The sequence below is a fragment of the Aegilops tauschii genome, chromosome 1, assembly GCF_002575655.3.
Source record: "Aegilops tauschii subsp. strangulata cultivar AL8/78 chromosome 1, Aet v6.0, whole genome shotgun sequence".
NCBI lineage: Eukaryota > Viridiplantae > Streptophyta > Magnoliopsida > Poales > Poaceae > Aegilops > Aegilops tauschii.
The window spans coordinates 10,731,240-10,742,089 of record NC_053035.3 but is presented as its reverse complement, the minus strand read 5'-3'; positions in this window follow the sequence as shown (position 1 = coordinate 10,742,089).

Here is a 10,850-nt window from a genome sequence, read left to right as displayed (position 1 = left end):
TGGACTTCTATGGTGTGCTAGTGCCAAGAGGGATGAGAAAACTTAAAAACCTGCACACACTCACTACTGGAATCGCCCTATACGCCGAGTGCCACGGACACTCGGCAAAGGCCCAAAAACCGCCGGCAACGCCTTTGCCGAGTGTCACCTTCGGCAAAAGCCACCCGGCGTACACCTCTTCGGCAAACAGGAATTTGCCGAGAGCCATAACACGTAAACAGCCCGTCTCGGCAAAATAAAGCAGCTAACGGATAAGTCCTGACATGTGGGACCACGTAAACTTTGCCAAGAGCCACTCTCGGCAAAAAGAAATACTAGGAGGCTGACACGTGTCGTGTCCTAACATGTGGGTCCACGACAACAGGCCGATGCCCGACTTTGCCGAGAGCCACTCTCGGCAAAGGGAACCAGTAGGAGGTTGACACATGTCGCCTCCTGACATGTGGGCCCACGACAACAGGCCGAGGGACAACTTTGCTGAGAGCAACTCTCGTCAAAGAAAACCAGTAGGAGGGTGACACGTGTCACCTCCTGACATGTGGGTCCACAACAATAGGCCGAGGGCCAACTTTGCCGAGAGCCACTCTCGGCACAGAGAACCAGTAGGAGGCTGACACGTGTCACCTCCTGACATGTGGGACCACGAGAACAGGCCGAGGGCCAACTTTGCCGAGAGGCCCTCTCGGCAAAGAGAACCAGTAGGACGCTGACACGTGTCACCTCCTGACATCTGGGACCACGAGAACAGGCCGAGGGCCAACTTTGCCGAGAGGCCCTCTCGGCAAAGAGAACCAATAGGTGGCTGACACGTGTCACCTCCTGACATGTGGGACCACGGGAACAGGCCGAGGGCCAATTTTACCGAGAGCCCCTCTCGGCAAAGAGAACCAGTAGGAGGCTGACACGTGTCACCTCCTGACTTGTGGGACCATGAGAGCAGGCCGAGGGCCAACTTTGCCGAGAGCCACCCTCAGCAATCCTTTTCCCTTTACCGAGAGCCCTCTCGGTAAAGTTTTCAGGGGCACCACAGGTTATTATCGTTTACCGAGAGACCTCTCGGTAAAGGTGTCAGGTTCTACTGGTTGGTACACGTTTACCGAGAGGCCTCTCGGTAAAGAGTGCATTCTGGTCCAGTTTCACAATCATTACCGAGAGCCACCCTCGGTAATGGTGTGCCCAGGAGCATATAGTTCATCACACATAGAACATGTCACATATACGCATCATTGAACAAAAGAAGCAATGATTCTGAAAAACAATCCACATAAAAGCAATAGTGCATAAAAGGTGAAGTAGTAGTGAAGACACTCGACTACCACAAGTTTACAAGTCTCAAGATTCAAGAGTTCTCAACATACAAGGAACAGTTTCAAACATAACATAACATGAAGTTCATGCGATTTTGGAGATCGAAGTGATAACATCAACATTAGAAGGCATCATTCTGTTTGCTCCCCAACTCCACCAACCGGAGTGATAACATCAACATTAGAAGGCATCATTCCGTTTGCTACCCCAACTCCACCAACTTGAGGTGGAACTACCGGAACATTGTTCGACCCTTGTGATGGGTTGAGCTGTGATGGATTGACCCAATAGAGAAATGAATGCATATGGTAATGCCAAAAATGGTGATAGAAATGTTTTGAACGAAACTCACAATGTTCCACTCTGGCGTCGGTGGCATCTCTGGCACTGGGTGGCCTTGCATGGAATAAATATTGGCCACCATATGTTGTAAAGACTTCACTAGATCATCTTGTGCCTTCAGCTTGGCCTGGTTTTCATCTCTTTCTTTCTCGGTGTCAATCAGTCGAGTCTACAATATGGCAATGCAAATGTCATTCATGTTGAAATGCAAATATACAGGACCATGATGGATCAATGAAGAAGCACTGACCTGAATATCCTCAATAATGCTCACGGAATGTGGTACGTGACGCTCTACGGTAGGAGTAGAGCCAGTACTCATAGCACAGAGCGTGTTGACTCTCGGAAGGGAGGAGGTTATGATAGAATCGAGGTGAACCGCCATCCGGCCATTCGGTCTACCGCCTGCCACGGCAATGGCCACAAGAGGGTCAAACGGTAGCACGTGAGGATCAGCGTCAGGCCCGTACGTCTCCTTCAATTTTTTGGTGTAGTTCTCTCCATCTGACCGGGCTTTAGAGCTGATCCAGTCCCTCTCCGGGTGGAGAGGGTCCTTGTCCTTGTCGTCTTTGGTACATTTGTTGGTCCATGCCTCGAAGTAAGTGATATCCTTGCCAGTGTCTTCTTTCTGCAAAAGAAAGCGATCCAAACAATGAAGGGAATGCTCACAAAAGAAAGAGAACATGATGAAAAGAAAAGGATGTGGTTGCCTACATGTTTTGAGACGACACCTGGGATGGTGAGGTTGCCTTGACGGTGTCCTCGACCCCCCATCAACTTACGCCGTTCAGATATTGCATTGTGTTCATCCTGGCACCCTGGATCTGTCCACCATTCGACGATCTTCTCCCAGCACGAACGTTTGTTAGCGCACCACCGAGGAATCATCTGTAAATTAAACAAATACATCTTAGTAGGTATTCTAATTTTGCGGTAATGCAGGGAATAGCAAGCATCCATCGTCACTTTCCTTGAAGTAATTGTCCCGTGAAAGATGCGTCCCTCGAGCCTCCTGTTTGGAAATCCTCTGGTTGGGATAGTCCGCGTGATACTTGGCCACTAACCGGACGTGCTCCTCATAGTGCATGTCGTGGACTAGTTTCTTGGCAATATTCTCAACCACCACATTTGCACGATCCTTCTGACCCTCAACGCATGTATAGAAATCCTACAAACATGCATACATGTGAGAAGGGTTAAATCATGACTATGGAAAATTTAAACCTTTTGGTATTGACATTTAGGTGTTTGAAAGGACTTACCCAGAAATCGTTGACCACTCGCATGGCTCTGTTATCATAAACCCTCTTACGCATATCCAGGAAATCCGGTGCAAGCTTGTAGTGATCCCATGACCAAGCTGGCTCAATGATACTGTTCCGCAAAGTGACCAGTCCAGGATAATTTAACCTACAAAGACCCCCAATGATGCCACTCGGCGACCGTGGCAGATGCCTCTCACCATCTTTTACTAAGCTTCTGCTTTACGAAGAGTGAAGTCATATTATATGTGAGGAAATGACAAAAGGTACAATTTATATGGCATGAGTCGAGATAACCACTTACTTCTCTCCCATTGGTTTAATCAATAGGTCTCTATGCACATATGGACGTCTTGGAAGCTTTGAAGGACCACGCAGCCACACTTTCCCTCTGGAAGTAGTGCTGATAGTCGAACCTCTTGGCAAAGTCATGGAATTTCCAAACTTTGGTCGTAAAAACATATGAAATATCAGATACAAAAAAGATAGTGCAAAACAAAAACAAAAAGAGAAGGGAAAAATTTTAGAGCAGTGGTTACCGAGGGTCGATTATCGGCTCTCGGCAATGGCCACCTTTTCCGAGAGGCGCTCTCGGTAAATAATCTAACCTAGATCTCTTTCCTTATTGTGCATTCTCGATAATATAAATTATACTTTTTTGTTGTTTTCTTCCATGCTTGGCAAACAACCTTAGCACATCATAATTACCGTCTAGTGTTTTCTTCTTCAGATGGGCGTCGCCCGGTTCTACAGACCAGCACCCCTCCGGTGGCCCCGACGGTCTAGGGTGTTGTTCGGCACCTAGACGGGGTAGGCCACGGGGAATAACTGCTTCTTCGTGTTAGTGCGTGTCATCGCGAGATGACAGACCAAGTCTCGCCCGTTCTATCACGGGATCACCCACCGAAGACTCTGTCTCGGGGACGAACGCAGCCGGTCCTCGACGTTCCCGCCCGTGTGTATGGTTTATGAGGCACGTGCCATGTCGAGGACGTGCGTTGCTTATTCAAATAGCACACCACCCCTGCATGCATATGCATGGGCCACCCGCGTGTAGGGGTGCCCTCCCCATCCCCCCCCTCGGGCGGTCTCCATATCGAGCACCCATCCGGTGGCCCCAGCGGTCTAGGGCGTTACTCGGCACCGAGAGGGTGTAGTCCACGGTGAATAACTGCTTCTCCGTGTTAGTGCATGTCATCACGAGATGACAGACCAAGTCTAGGCTCGTTCTGCCACGGGATCACCCACCGAAGACTCTGTCTCGGGGATGGACGCAACCGGTTCTCGACGTTCCCGCCTGTGTGTGTGGTTTGTGAGGCACGTGTCACGTCAAGGATGTGCGTTGCTTATTCAAATAGCACACCACACCTGCATGCATATGCATGGGCCACACGCATGTAGGGGTGCCCTTCCCCCCCTCGGGCGGTCGAGCACCCATCCGGTGGCCCCAGCGGTCTAGGGCGTTGTTCGGCACCGAGAGGGTGTTGTCCACGGTGAATAAATGTTTCTCCGTGTTAATGCATGTCATCGCGAGATGACAGACCAAGTCTAGGCCCGTTCTTCGAGCTAGTCTATGGGTATCGAGAGGGATTGTGTCCGGTTTGTGCAGGAAGTGCGGGTCCTGTAGCTCCGTTGGCCTCGAAACTTCTTGTGCTCCCAAAGGAGGCCATCACATGTATATGCATGGGCTATCCGGTGGCCCCTACGGTCTAGGAAGTTGACCGGAACCGAGAGAGGGAGTAGGCCACGGTCAACAACTGCTTCTTCTCATGTTTATTACTTTACACTCTTTAAAGTTCTCTCTCGGTGCTGGTCTAGAAAGTTGACCGGCACCGAGAGAGGGGGTAGGCCACGGTCAACAACTGCTTCTTCTCATGTTTTTTACTTTACACTCTTTAAAGTTGAGTTTTGAACAATCTAACCCAAAAAGCACACACACACACACACACACACACACACACACACACACACACACACACATATATATATATATATATATATATATGAGTGCCTCAAAAGTCTTTTATCGAAAAAATTCATCAAAAGTCATGGAATTTCCAAACTTTGGTCGTAAAAACATAGGAAATATGAGATACAAAAAGATAGTGCAAAACAAAAACAAAAAGAGAAGGGAAAAATTAGAGCAGTGGTTACCGAGGGTCGATTATCGGCTCTCGGTAATGGCCACCTTTCCCGAGAGGCGTTCTCGGTAAAGAATCTAACCTAGATCTCTTTCCTTCTTGTGCATTCTCGATAATATATATTATACTTTTTTTGTTGTTTTATTCCATGCTTGGCAAACAACCTTAGCACATCATAATTACTGTCTTGTGTTTTCTTCTACAGATGGGCCTCGCCCGGTTCTAGAGACCGGCACCCCTCCGGTGGCCCCGACAGTCTAGGGCGTTGTTCGGCACCTAGAGGGGGTAGGCCACGGGGAATAACTGCTTCTTCGTGTTAGTGCCTGTCATCACGAGATGACAGACCAAGTCTAGGCCCGTTCTGTCACGGGATCACCCACCGAAGACTCTGTCTCGGGGAGGAACGCAGCCGCTCCTCGACGTTCCCGCCCGTGTGTGTTATTTGTGAGGCAAGTGCCACATCAAGGACGTGCATTGCTTATTCAAATAGCACACCACCCCTGCATGCATATGCATGGGCCACACGCATGTAGGGGTGCCCTCCCCCCCCTCGGGCGGTCTCCATATCGAGCACCCATCCGGTGGCCCCGGCGGTCTAGGGCGTTATTCGGCACCAAGAGGGTGTAGTCCACGGTGAATAACTGCTTCTCCGTGTTAGTGCATGTCATCGCGAGATGACATACCAAGTCTAGGCTCGTTCTGTCATGGGATCACCCACCGAAGACTCTGTCTCGGGGACGGACGCAGCCGGTCCTCGACGTTCCCGCCCGTGTGTGTGGTTTGTGAGGCACGTGTCACGTCAAGGACGTGCGTTTCTTATTGAAATAGCACACCACCCCTGCATGCATATGCATGGGCCACACGCATGTAGGGGTGCCCTCCCCCCCGGGCGCTCTCTATATCGAGCACCCATTCGGTGGCCCCGGCGGTCTAGGGCGTTGTTCGGCACCGAGAGGGTGTAGTCCACGGTGAATAACTGCTTCTCCGTGTTAGTGCATGTCATCGCGAGATGACAGACCAAGTCCAAGCCCGTTCTTCAAGATAGTCTATGGGTATCGAGAGGGAATGTGTCCGGTTTGTGCAGGAAGTGCGTGTCCTGTTGCTTCGTTGGCCTAAAAATTTCTTGTGCTCTCAAAGGAGGCCATCGCATGTATATGCATGGGCTATCCGGTGGCCCCTGCGGTCTAGGAAGTTGACCGGCACTGAGAGAGGGGGTAGGCCGCGGTCAACAACTGCTTCTTCTCATGTTTATTACTTTACACTCTTTAAAGTTCTCTCTCGGTGTCGGTCTAGAAAGTTGACCGGCACCGAGAGAGGGGGTAGGCCACGGTCAACAACTGCTTCTTCTCATGTTTTTTACTTTACACTCTTTAAAGTTCTCTCTCGGTGCCGTTCAAGGAAGTTGGCCGGCACCGAGAGAGGGGGTAGGCCACGGTCAACAACTGCCTCTTCTCATGTTTTTTACTTTACACTCTTTAAAGTTCTCTCTCGGTGCCGGTCTAGAAAGTTGACCGGCACCGAGAGAGGGGGTAGGCCACGGTCAACAACTGCTTCTTCTCATGTTTTTTTACTTTACACTCTTTAAAGTTGAGTTTTGAACAAATCTAACCCAAAAAGCATATATATTTAAAGTTGAGTGCATCAAAAGTCTTTTATCAAAAAAATTCACCAAAATTCATGGAATTTCCAAACTTTGGTCGTAAAAACATATGAGATATGAGATACAAAAAAGATAGTGCAAAACAAATACAAAAAGAGAAGGGAAAAAAATTAGAGCAGTGGTTATCGAGGGTCGTTTATCGGCTCTCGGTAATGGCCACCTTTTCCGAGAGGTTCTCTCGGTAAAGAATCTAACCTAGATCTTAACCGTTCCGCTTTCTTTCTCTGTTCATTCTTCTCCTTCTCCTCCGTTGACTGCGCCACCGCCGCCGCCGAAATCGCCACCGCCACCAACTGCCGCCCTCCACCGCCACCAACTGTGGCCGCCACCCCTCCTCCACCGCTCCCAACCGCGGCCACCGCCACCCCCTCCTCCACTACCCCCAACTGCGGCCACCGCCACCCCCTCCTCCACCGCCCTCCACCGCCACCACCTGCGGCCGCTACCCCTCCTCCACCGCTCCCCACTGCGGCCACCGCCACCCCCTCCTCCACCGCCCCCAACTGCGGCCACCGCCCCCAAGCTTCATGGCCGGCAGCCGGCGCGGTGGTTCTTCGATGCGGCCCAAGGACGGCAGCCGCAGCGGAGCTCCTCCGGTAGCGCGACAGCTAGAGATGCCCTCAGGTTAGTATCAGATTCTATGCCTAGAGTAGGATATTTTGCACAAATGTAGGAAGTATGCACAAATGTGATTAAAAGTAGTAGAGGAAGATGCTCCTGTTTAGTAATGCCTAGAGTAGTATGGAAGTTTGGAAGTTTGGAGTAATGCCTAGAGTGTTTGTTTGAATTTTAGTTTAACTAAACGAGTAATAAGAGTTTAGTTGTTACTGTTCTGACTGGTTTGGTTTAGTTGCTACTGTTCTGACTAGTTGCTACTGGTTCTGATGATCATTGTAAATACCAGTAATGTGCTATGGCCAATATATACAGAACAGATTCAGAATAAGGTTGTGGATGCTTTGGTTTTGACTGGTTTAGTTTGAGTTAAACCGAATGAGTGCTCGAAGTATTTAGTTTCAGTTGAAGCTAGTTCTCTGAACTTCTTGTCTCTGAACTAATGCTTGTCGTCGATAAGTGGTTTGGCGTGGGGATAAGGCCGTGGATGCTTTGTTTTTGCCGAATGAGCACTCAAATTTTGGTGAGACTATGCGTCAGTACACTAGTTGTCTGAACTTCCTGTCTCTGAACATACATGAAGAGATCGACACCTTCTCTGAAGAATTCGGCATCTTGTGAAGGATCAGCACCTCTATGCTTGTGCTTTTTTAGATAAACACTAGAGTAGATCAATGAAACTATATACTTGTGCTTGTTTCTTTGTCAGTTCTATGGCATTAGTAAATGGAACTATATATCTGAGACTTGATTGAGCTATTTGTGTTATTTTTTGCCATATATGATATGACACTTAGATTAGAAAGATTTTTCTTTGGAACTGAGCGTAACCATATATATTTTGTTTTTCAGATTCTGATGGGAGCACTGGTAGTAAGTACCGGAGAGTCCCGACTGGTAGGACCGAGTCGTCCGCCTCCCATCAGGCCACAACCGAGGCATCGTCATCATCGGATGGCGATGTCGGAGTGGACTTCGATGCACTAGATCTGCTCACTACCGAGTCGGGCGACATGGAGGCCTCGGACGGCTCGGGGTATACCTCGAGCAACACTACCAAGAGGAAGAATTCCGGGCGTGGTCCGGGGAAGGTCCCGGAACCAACTACTGCCAGCAACCGTCCTGTCATTTGCCCGACAGGAGAGGGGTAAGCAAGCATTTTATTTGCATCAATTTTGGATGCCACAACTTTGACACTCACATATGCTTGTCTTTTATATCATGCAGTCAGTGGGCATTTATCCTGACACAACCTAAGGGGGCACGCCCGCCGAACCACGTCTCGGCTCCCTCTTGAGGAAGCACTTCCCTGGATTGTCAAAGCCTGGTGATGACGATCCGCCGTCGCCAGGTTAACCTGGGAGCATTACCTACACAACAAGGATGAGCACGATGTCACCATGGCCACTCGGGTCATCAATGCTTTTTTGTAAGTATCTTCGCTCCGACTACTGCATTTTTCCATATCCAAATCCTTGCTTGCGTGGATGGTGAGAAGATGCCATATGCTTTCTTGTAGGAAACATTTGCTTGCATGGATGGTGAGCAGCAGAAGGCGAACAAAGGCATCGTGAAATCTGCCCGAAAGATACTCTCTGACCTCAAGCACACGCTGCGGTACAAAGCCTTGATGCAGTGTCGGCCGCTCGATGAGAAGGGAGAGAAGATGACAAGGAAGACTGCTTGCCAGACCAACATGTCGTGAGAAGAATACCTGTCAGTGGTAAGTGACTACATCGGTTGCTAGTACTTTGATTCATCCCTCTTGTTCCTCAATTATTTGATTTTGTCTAACTAGGTGAAGGAACACTGGATGAAGGACGATTGTTGGGAGGCCCTGGTTGACATGTGGTGTAACCCAGCATTGCAGGCGCAACATGTGGAGAAGGGAAACGATCGAGCCAAAATGACAGGCTCGGCTCATGTCCAGGGGACCGGAATCTAACCGCTCTCAAGCAACACATGGTATGTGGATTAAGATGTTAACTTTTTCGCACGGTGCATCTTGGTTCATTAAACTTGATGGTTAACTCGCCCGGTCCACATCCTGGAAGCCTGGAAAAAAGGCCACAAGGGGAAGGATGGCGCCGAGTTCTGCAGCGAGTCGGCGGAGGAGAAGTGGGGGGGGACCTTCAAAGAGGTCTTCTAGGAGGTGCACGGGCAGGAAGCCGAACCTACGTCCAAGCCCCTTGATCCTGAGCTTCTCATCATTGCTGGCGAGGGGAAGGGCCATGGACGCCACCTCCTTTGCAATGGGGCTATTGCCACCTCCTCGCATCGCAAGCTGCATGAGATACGCGCGTCGAGCACCAACTCAACTCCGTCCATACGGAGTCTCCCAACCGCCGCATCACGTGAGATAGCGCGTCTCAAGGTTAGCATCCTAACCTTTCATTTATGTCCATGCCTCGAAATAGCACCGTTCCAACCTATATGAGCCTAATGCCATGTTACAGGATTTAATTGCGCAGCGGGCTGTTGAAGAGTAGCAAAGGCGGCAGGCTGAGCAGGAGTCCAGAGAAAAGGAACGGGAAGACACGAATAAGAGGTTGAAGCTGCCTGAGGATCAACTACAGGTAGAACATTATCTAAACTAGAGTAGAAGATTCATTACATAGGGATGAACCACCCTCACGTGACTCTACCCTTATAGGTTCTTATGCAATCTCGAAGCAGTGCAAGTGATGCCCCTCCTCTTCCTCCGGAATGTTAACCCGATGGCCTCTCCTCCTCAAGATGATCTATATATGAACAAGTGTACTGCTATTGTGACGTGTACGTGTTTTGCAAGTAGTGACAATATGTATGAATTTGCGACTTGTGTGTGACGTCTACTAGGATAATACATTCGACTTGTGTGTCACAATATGTGGACTATCCTTAATTATGCATATATACGTGGACTATATCAAATTATGCCTATATATGGTCAAATTATGCCTATATATGTGTGGACTAGATCAAATTATGCCTATATATGATCCTTCTGCCAAGTAGTTGTTTTTATCTGCAGGGATCAGAAAAGAAATAGCTTAAACAGCAGAATGGATGGGAAAGATTTCCGATAGCAACACTCGGAAAACTATATATTACCGAGAGCTCCTCTCGAAAACATGGTCGTCTGGGAGACCTACTGTTGTGCCACATCTTTTCGAGGGCAGCTCTCGGAAAAGAAGGCGACATTGCCGAGACTAGCTCTCGGCAAAGCTATGTAAACTGTCAGCTCCCATGTGGGCCACGCTGTCCTACTAGTCAGGAGGATTGCCGAGAGCTGCTCTCGGCAAAGATATCGTCATTTTTTTCAAGAATATTTAGGAAGTTATTTAAAACTTTTACTGATAAATGTGACCAGTGGGACCACATGTCAGTTAGAAAGAACACACACAAAAAAAGAAAATAGGATGTTGCATATATTTTTAGAACGAAGACGCTAGGAGCGTCCGGCTTTAATTTAATAAAGCCCACAACATAGGCAGCGTAACAGGACATTGTTAGGACCTCGAACACGAGCACGGAGGCTCA